Below are 10645 nucleotides of genomic sequence, written 5' to 3'. Positions count from 1 at the left end.
TGAAGTGTGATGCACGGAGGTTCAGCGAAGATACCAAATATAAGACCAAGGTCTGGAGTGGCAACAGGAGATGATGTAAAGATTGGGAACACTGAGTTGAGAGGTATCCTTTAATATTTGGTTCTGGAATTCAAGAATGGAGCCAAAGATGGAGCTGAAAGTTGATATCCATGTGGTAATCAAGCCACAGAATAAATGAGATTACATGGGAAAGAGTATAACTGATTAGGGAAGGCACGTAGCCTAATGCATCACAATTGTGTTCTTGGCTGAATGCGGGAGCAGTTTTTAAACTCTTTTTCTTGCACATTCTAACCATTCCACCCTATTCTTTTGCTCCGTGTGGTATGACTTGCCTACCTAATTCTGGATGAAATCTAGGAAATTTCTCCTCAGGGAGAAAAGACAGGTGGTTCTGTTAGACAACATACTATGAGGAAAACTGAATAGCATTGCTTTGAGCCATCAAGATGTTTAATGCATAACTGCAAAAGCAAGGACTCTTGTGCTCCATTCAATGGTCCAAGGAGGTATTTCCATAGCTCTGTCGTGCCCCCTTAGTGTTTTGGTGATGTTTTCCTAGTGTATTGATGCAGACTACCCAAATGGCTGCTGAGTCTTCAGAGGAATCAGAATACACCCCCTGACTGTTTCAAGAAAGCAAAGCTTCCAGAATTCTGTCAATTGACTTCCTCTAATATTGCGTTGGCTTGACTACTTCTGATAATAATGAAGGCTGGTGAGAATATAGCCCTTGCCACTGGGACTGTGGATTGTCACTGAAATTTACCTCTCTAATCTGGGTGCTTGATAAATGTGAACAAACGCAATGCCCTTTAATTGCTGGAGATACTCAGCAGACCTTGAGATGAAATGGCCATTGGATGCACATGTTTTTTTTAATTAATTTATTTCATTTATTTATTTTTGGCTGCGTTGGGTCTATGTTGCTGTGCACGGGCTTTCTCTTGTTGCGGTGAGCGGGAGCTACTCTTCACTGCAGTGAAGAGGCTTCTTCACAGGCTTCTCATTACAGTGGCTTCTCTTGTGGAGCACACGCTCTAGGCACATGAGCTTCAGTAGTTGTGGCACATGGGCTCAGTAGTTGTGGTGCACGGGCTTAGTTGCTCCACGGCATGTGGGATCTTCCCAGACCAGGGCTCGAACCTGTGTCCCCTACATTGGCAGGCAGATTCTTAACCACTGTGCCACCAGGGAAGGCCCAAGAGGCTTGTTTCTGCCTCCAGGAACTCAGTGGATATAGTGAAGGAAGTAACTGAAATAGAATGAGAATCATAAGCTTGTCTTGGGAAATTTGTGGCATGCCCAGGTAGGAATGAGATATGATAGAGGAACATAGGAATCTAGAGGAAAACATTCAAGTTGTCATCAGGTAGTGAGAGGTTTGTGAGCAGATAAAGTTACCCAAAAATCTTAGAGGGCCAAGAAGGCAACAAAGAACAAGGAGGCACAGTATAAAGGTTACAAGTTCTGGAATTAGAGCACGTTAGTCCTATAATATATTAGCTTGAAAAATAATATTTCTGATCCTTTGATCCACTATCTGTAACTGGGGCAAAAAAGACAACAAATAAAGCACCGAAAATAAAACCTTACAACATAAAAAGCACGATTCAAGTATATTATTATTCGTAATGTTATTGTTGAGATTACTTAGAGCAGGGGTCCCCAAATTTTTGGCACCAGGGACCAGTTTCATGCAAGACAATTTTTCCACAGATTGGGGGGTCTATTTCAGGCTGTAATGAGAGCGATGGGGAGCGGCAGATGAAGCTTCGTTAGCTCGCCTGCCGCTCACCTCCTGCTGTGCCACCGGTTCCTAACAGGCCACGGACTGGTACTGGTCCCTGGCCAGGAGTTGGGGACCCCTGACTTAGACCATTGTATACTATGAGGGACTTCAGGCAGAATTTTCCTCTACACACAACTGTCAAATTAATAAATAGGTCTGTTTCAAGGAAGGAAGCAATAATCTTCAGGCCAGTTTTGTCAATCACTCACAGATGAGAGTGCTTTCGTGGAAGTCCGGGGTACAACAGAGAAGTTCCACAGCACACTGCTGGAGAAAAAAAAAAAAATCTAAGGTTAGACACATTGAAGAAAGTAAGGGGAACAGTTTGACTTTATCCAAGTCACCCCTCCCCAAATGTGGCATAGCTCAATGCCAAGGGAGCCCTACTTGGCTCAAGAAAGTGAGATAATGTGAATTTTCCCAGATAGTGGTGAGAGACTACGTGGATAGCAGCAGGCTTGAAACAATTATCATAGGGACATTATACTAGCTGCATCATGAATTCAGTCAAGAGAGCTGTGCATTAACCACTGTGGATTACCCAGCTGGCACATGGACACTCCTGAAATTCTTCCTGCCTCTCCCCAGCCCCTCATTGTACCCTGTGTCTGGCTCCCTGTGTGCTCCCGATGGCAGCATGAATGAAGTTTTGCAGACAGCTTGTGAACATTTGCAGAAAGCTCATCCTAATTTTCAGGCCTGTAATAAACCATAAATTTGAGCATTCAGCTGTGTGCTAGGAAACGCAAAAGGGAGGCTGTCCATATTGATCTAGCTTTGAAGGTTTCACAGAAGGCATACAAGCTTAAGTTCTGCCACAACACGGAATAACAAGTGTGCAGTATGTGTACCCATATAAAAGGCCCGAGAAAGCCTCAGAATCTGTAGCAGAGCTGACAGAAGGTATTTATTTCCCAAAATCAGTCAGTAAAGACTGGAGGAGGTGAAACCTTCTTCAAATGTGAACACAGCAATTAAAGACTTTAAAGAACACAAGAAATCGAGGAAATATGACACCATTAAAGGAACAGTAGCCAACACCAAAGAAATGGAGATATGTGATTCACATGGTAATAAAAAATATATATAGCTGTTTTAAGGAAGCTTAGTCAGCTACACAGAAAGAAAATTCAATAAAATCAGGAAAACAATAAACACACACACACACACACACACACACACACACACACAATGAGAAGCTTAACAGAGAGATTAAAACATAAAAAAGAACAAAACATAAACTTGGGAGCTGAAAATCTGAGTCAAATGGAAAAAATGCAATAGAGAGCATCAAAAACAGGCTCAATCAAGACCTTTGAAATAATCCAGTCATAGGAAAACAAAGAAAAAAGAATAAAGAAGAGTGAGGAAAGCCTATGTGAACTATGGAATAGCACTAAGAGAAAGAGTCTACAAATCATTCTTCTTTTGGGAGAAGCCCTGAGAGAGAAAAGGGGACAGAAAGCTTACTTAGAGAAATAATGGCTGAAAATTTCCCAAATTTGGGGAGAGAGTTGGACAAACAACTTAATAAAACGAATAGGTTATCTCAAAATTTCCATCCAAAATTAGCATCTCCAAGATACACTATAATAAAACTGTATAAAATGGAATACAGAGCAAATTTTTAAAGCAATAAAAGAAAAAGCTTTTTTAATAAAGAAAATCCCAAGAAGTTTTCAGTGGATTTTGCAGCAGAAACTTTGTAGGCCAGGGACAATGGGATAATATATTCAAACTGCTGAAAGTAAACAACAGCCAAACAAGAACACTTTACCAATGTAATCCCTATCAAACTACCAATGGCTTTTTTCACAGAACTAGAACCAAAAATTTCACTATTTGTATGGACACTCAAAAGACCCCAACTAGCCAAAGCAATATTGAGGGAAAAAAATGGAGCTGGAGGAATCAGGCTCCTGGACTTCAGACTATACTACAAACTTACAGTAATGAAGACAGAATGGTACTAGCACAAACACAGAAATATAGATCAATGGAATGGGATAGAAAGCCCAGAGATAAACCCATGCACATATGGTCACCTTATTTTTGGTAAACGACACAAGAATATACAATAGAGAAAAGACAGCATCTTCAATAAGTGGTGCAGGGAAAACTGGACAGCTACAGGTAAAAGAATGAAATTAGAACACTCCCTAACACCATACACAAAAAATAAACTCAAAATGGATTAAAGACCTAAATGTAAGGCCAGACACTATCAAACTCTTAGAGGAAAACATAAGCAGAACACTCTATGACATAAATCACAGCAAGATCCTTTTTGACCCAGCTCCTAGAGAAATGGAAATAAAAACAAAAATAAACAAATGGGACCTAATGAAACTTAAAAGCTTTGGCACAGCCAGGGAAACCATAAACAAGACGAAAAGACCACCCTTAGAATGGGAGAACATATTTGCAAATGAAGCAACTGACAAAGGATTCATCTCCCAAATTTACAAGCAGCTCAATATCAAAAAAACAAAGAACCCAATCAAAAAATGGGCAGAAGACCTAAATAGACATTTCTGCCAAGAAGATATACAGCTTACCAACAAACACATGAAAGAATGCTCAACATCGCTAATCATTCGAGAAATGTAAAGCAAAACTACACTGAGGTATCACTTCAGACCAGTCAGAATGGCCATCATCAAAAAATCTACAAATAATAAATTTTGGAGATGGTGTGGAGAAAAGGGAACCCTCTTGCACTGTCGGTGGGAATGTAAATTGATACAGCCACTATGGAGAAGAGTATGGAGGTTACTTAGAAAACTAAAAATTGAACTACCACACGACCCAGCAGTCCCACTACTGGGCATATTCCCTGAGAAAACCATAATTCAAAAAGAGTCATGTACTACAATGATCATTGCAGCTCTATTTACAATAGCCAGGACACGGAAGCAATGTAAGTGTCCATCGACAGATGAATGGATAAAGGAGATGTGGCACATATATACAATGGAATATTACTGCACCATAGAAAGAAATGAAATTGAGTTATTTGTAGTGAGGTGGATGGACCTAGGGTCTGTCACACAGAGTGAAGTAAGTCAGAAAGAGAAAAACAAAAACAGTTTGCTAACACATATATATGGAATCTAAAAAAAAAAAAAAAAAAAAAGGTTCTGAAGTACTTAGAGGCAGGACAGGAATAAAGATGCAGATGTAGAGAATGGACTTGAGGACACGGGGAGGGGGAAGGGTAAGCTGGGACGAAGTGAGAGAGCGGTATGGACTTATATATACACTACCAAACGTAAAACAGATAGCTAGAGGGAAGCAGCCGCATAGCACAGGGTGATCAGCTCGATGCTTTGTGATGACCTACAGAGGTGGCTTAGGGAGGGAGGGAGGGAGATGCAAGAGGGAGGACATATGGGGATAGATGTATGTGTATAGCTGATTCACTTTGTTATAAAGCAGAAACTAACACACCATTGTAATACAATTATACTCCAATAAAGATGCTAAAAAAAAAAAAGAACACTTTACCTAGGGCAAAGTTGTACTTCAGAATGAGGTGAGATAAACACATTCCAGACAACCAAAAGCTAGGGGAGTTCATCCCACTAGCTCTGCCTTACAAAAAATACCAAAAGGAGTTCTTCAAGCTGAAATAGAAGGAGCTAATTAGTTACATGGAAAAACAGAACACACAGGTTGAGGTAAGTATACAGTAAGATTGAGAATACTGTAATACTTTAATATGGTGGTGTGTTAACCATCTAACTCTTGTATAAAAGTAAGAGGGAAAATGTACTGAAATTAACTACAGGTACAATAATACGTTGGTGAATACATAATATAAAAAGACATAAATTGTGACATCAAAAACATAAAATGGAGGAAGTAAAAGTGTAACATTTTTGTATGTAATTGAAGTTAAGTTGTTATCATAGCCTGTCATATTTCTCAGATGTGGCAAGAAAAAAAGTGAGCCCTACAGTAGATAAACAAAAGATAAAAGAAAATCAAAGAGTACCACCACAGAACATCATCAATTCAAAAAGGAAGACAGCAGGAGATGAAGAAAGGAACCAGGGAACTAAAAAAGAGTCAAACAAGAGTAAGATGGCATTAGTACTTACTTACCTTTCAATAATTATTTTTTTAACATCTTTATTGGAGTATAATTGCTTTATAATGGTGTGTTAGTTTCTGCTTTATAACAAAGTGAATCAGTTATACATATACATATGTTCCCATATCTCTTCCCTCTTGCATCTCCCTCCCTCCCACCCTCCCTATCTCACCCCTCTAGGTGGTCACAAAGCACAGAGCTGATCTCCCTGTGCTATGCGGTTGCTTCCCAGTAGCTATCTGTTTTACGTTTGGTAGTGTATATATGTCCATGCTACTCTCTCACTTTGTCACAGCTTACCCGTCCCCCTCCCCATATCCTCAAGTCCATTCACTAGTAGGTCTGTGTCTTTATTCCCATCTTGCCACGAGGTTCTTCATGACTTTTTTTTTTTTTCCCCTTAGATTCCAAATATATGTGTTAGCATACAGTATTTGTTTTTCTCTTTTGGACTTCACTCTGTATGACAGACTCTAAGTCCATCCACCTCACTACAAATAACTCAATTTCGTTTCTTTCTATGGCTGAGTAATATTCCATTGTATATATGTGCCACATCTTCTATATCCATTCAGCTGTCAATGGAAACTTAGGTTGCTTCCATGTCCTGGCTATTGTAAATAGAGCTGCAATGAACATTTTGGTACATGACCCTTTTTGAATTATGGTTTTCTCAGGGTATATGCCCAGTAGTGGGATTGCTGGGTCGTATGGTAGTTCTATTTTTAGTGTTTTAAGGAATCTCCATACTGTTCTCCACAGTGGCCGTATCAATTTACATTCCCACCAACAGTGCAAGAGTGTTCCCTTTTCTCCACACCCTCTCCAGCATTTATTGTTTCTAGATTTTTTAATGATGGCCATTCTGACTGCTGTGAGATGATATCTCATTGTAGTTTTGATTTGCATTTCTCTAATGATTAATGAAGTTGAGCATTCTTTCATGTGTTTGTTGGCAATTTGTATATCTTCTTTGGAGAAATGTCTATTTAGGTCTTCTGTCCATTTTTGGATTGGGTTGTTTGTTTTTTTGTTATTGAGCTGCTTGTAAATTTTTCAGATTAATCCTTTTTCAGCTGCTTCATTTGCAAATATTTTCTCCCATTCTGAGCATTGTCTTTTGGTCTTGTTTATGGTTTCCTTTGCTGTGCAAAAGCTTTTAAGTTTCATTAGGTCCCATTTGTTTATTTGTGTTTTTATTTCCATTTCTCTAGGAGCTGGGTCAAAAAGGATCTTGCTGTGATTTATGTCATAGAGTGTTCTGCCTATGTTTTCCTCTAAGACTTTGATAGTGTCTGGCCTTACATTTAGGTCTTCAATCCATTTTGAGTTTATTTTTGTGTATGGTGTTAGGGAGTGTTGTAATTTCATACTTTTACATGTACCTCTCTAGTTTTCCCAGCACCAGTTATTGAAGAGGCTGTCTTTTCTCCACTGTATATGCTTGCCTCCTTTATCAAAGATAAGGTGACCATATTTGCGTGGACTTATCTCTGGGCTTTCTATGATGTTCCATTGATCTATATTTCTGTTTTTGTGCCAGTACTACACTGTCTTGATTACTGTAACTTTGTAGTATAGTCTGAAGTCAGGGAGCCTGATTCCTCCAGCTCCATTTTTCGTTCTCAAGATTTCTTTGGCTATTCGGGATCTTTTGTGTTTCCATACAAATTGTGAAATTTTTTGTTATAGTTCTGTGAAAAATGCCAGTGGTAGTTTTCTCGGGATTGCATTGAATATGTAGATTGCTTTGGGTAGTAGAGTCATTTTCACAATGTTGATTCTTCCAGTCCAAGAACATGGTATATCTCTCCATCTACCTGTATCATCCTTAGTTTCTTTCATCAGTGTCTTATAATTTTCTGCATACAGGTCTTTTGTCTACTTAGGTAGGTTTCTTCCTAGATATTTTATTCTTTTTATTGCAATGGTAAACGGGAGTGTTTTCTTAATTTCACTTTCAGATTTTTCATCATTAGTGTATAGGAATGCAAGAGATTTCTGTGCATTAATTTTGTATCCTGCTACTTTACCAAATTCATTGATTAACTCTAGTAGTTTTCCGGTAGCATCTTTCGGATTCTCTATGTATAGTATCTTGTCATCTGCAAACAGTGACAGCTTTACTTCTTCTTTTCCGATTTGGATTCCTTTTATTTCTTTTTCTTCTCTGATTGCTGTGGCTAAAATTTCCAAAACTATGTTGAATAATAGTGGTGAGAGTGGGAAATGTAAATGGCTAAGTTTCACTCATCAAAATTCATACAATAGCTGAATGAATTAAAGGTAGGTAAATGCCTCTGGATGATCTGTCTGCCTGATCCTTCCTGCCCGTATGTAAGTTACCTACAAAAAACTTTATAATTGCAGTTTATGTAGTTGCTTTTTTAGTTTCAAAGTTTCTTTTCAGGTCCAAGGATATTATTCAATATCTAAACATCCCAACAGGTAGAAAGGAAATTTTAACAACATTAACTCCTTTGACTCATGAACACAAGATACTTCAGACTGAGTTGCATTCTTCAACTTCTGTCATAAATGTCTTATAGTTTATGGTGTACAGGCTTTCATTTCCCTCGTTCAATTTATTCCTAAGCATTTTGATGTTTTGGTGATATTGTAGATGAAATTATTTTATTTATTTCACTTTCAGATTACTCATTGATAGCTTAAAGAAATATAACTTATTTTTGTATATTTGTTATCCATCCTGAAACTTTACTGATTTCTATTAGTTTTATTAGTTCTGTGTGTATGTGTGTGTGTAGTGCTAAGATTTTTCTTATATACGAGATCATGTCAACAGAACAGAAACATAATTTTACTTCTTTCTTTCCAATTTGGATGATGTTTATACCTGTTTTTTTTCTAGGTTAATTACCCTTTCTAAGATTTCCAGTACTTCATTCAATTGGAGTGTTGAGAATGAGCACACTTGTCTTATTCCTGAACTTAGAGGGAAAGCTTTCAGTCTTTCACCACTGACTATGATGTTGGCTGTGGACTTGTCATATATGGCCTTTATTGTCTTGCGATGTTTCTTGTATAGCCAATTTGTTCAGAGTTTTTATCATAAAGTGATGCTGAAGTTTTTCAAATGAATTTTCTGCACCTATTGAGATAATCGTTTGTTTTCATTTTATTAATGGGATGTATCACATATATTGATTTGCATAAATGGAACCATCTTTGCATCCAGGGATAAATCCCAGTTGATTATGTAGTATGAGCTTTATAGTATGCTGTGGAATTAAGTTTGCTAGGGTTTTGTTGAGAATTTTTGCTTCCATATTCAGGGATATTGGTATGAATATCTAGTTTTTTTTTCTTTTTTTTTCTTTTTTTATGGTATTCTTATCTTCCCTTGGCATAATGTGATGCTGGCTGCAAAAATGATTTAGGGAGTTTTCCCTCCTCTTCCATTTTTGGGAAGAATTTGAGAAAGATTTGGTGTTAATTTTTTAGAAATGTTTGGTATAATTTACTCATGAAGTCATCTGGTCTTGGTCTTTGAGAGGGTTTTTTTGTTATTGATTCCATCTCCTTATTATTGATTGTCAATTTTCTATTTTTCATGAGTCAGACTATGTAGGTTGTAAGTCTAGGAATAAACATATTTCCTTTAGATTATCTACTTGTAGTCATGTAATTGTTCATTGTAGACTCTTATGATTCATGGTATTTCAGTTATACCATTTGTGTGTGTCCTCTTTCTTTTATAATTTTATTGTTTAGTCCTTTGTCTTTTTCCTTGTTAAGACTAGCTAAAATGTTGTCAGTTTTGTTTATCTATTTATACAAACCAATTCTTCCATCTGAAGGGAGGCCAAAAAGGTCTAGAAATGATTTGTGAATTATTGACAATAAGGAACAACTGTATCCAGGTAATGATGCAAGGGAACACCAAAGTATTTTCAAAAGGAAAGCATCAAAATTTAATGAGGCCAGACGGAAGAGAAGACTGAAACTAATGTTGTAAATAACGTCACCTTTACTTACCTCTTTGAAGCCAAATGTGATAGAGCTATACTTGTGAATATTAATAGTCACCACTTGGTTTGCAGAATCTTCAAAACGCTTGCATGTTTTTCATGAGGCCATTGCTTTGTCACCTTTTTAAGATTTGCATTCAGCTTTTAGCAAGAGTTTTTTCATAAATTAGGTATGACCTTTTAAAATTGTTGGTTTTTTAATGTAAAAATATAAAGATCTAAACATTCTTTGTATGAAATAAAATATCTAAGTCTAAAAAAAAGTAAGTTTTATTGATCTTTTATTTTTTTGGTCTATTCTCCATTTCATTGATTTGTGCTTTGATCTTGTTATCGTCTTCCTCTCATAATCTGTGGATTAGTTCTTCCCTTTGTATTTCTTTGAGGTGTAAGGTCAAGTTATGTATTTGAGGTCTTTCTTTTTTTCATCATCTAGTCTTTTATCACTACAAACTTTTTTCTTAGCACAGCTCTTGTTGCATCCCATAAGTGTTGGTATGTTGTGTATTCACTTTCATTTGTTTCAAGATATTTTTAATTTCTCTTTTGATTTTTTTGACCCATTGGTTGTTCAGGAGTGTGTTGTTTAATTTCCACAAATTTGTGCATTTTCCAGTTCATCCTATGTTTAACTTCTAGTTTCCTATGCCTTTGGTCTAAAAAGATTCTTGCTATAATTTCAGGCTTTAAAATATTTTCTGAGACTTTCTTTGTGACCTAATATATGATCTATCCTGGAGAAAG

This window comes from Eubalaena glacialis, unplaced genomic scaffold (assembly GCF_028564815.1).
Source record: "Eubalaena glacialis isolate mEubGla1 unplaced genomic scaffold, mEubGla1.1.hap2.+ XY H_2, whole genome shotgun sequence".
Lineage (NCBI taxonomy): Eukaryota > Metazoa > Chordata > Mammalia > Artiodactyla > Balaenidae > Eubalaena > Eubalaena glacialis.
The sequence above is the reverse complement of the archived record's forward strand: the minus strand, read 5'-3'. Positions refer to the sequence as shown.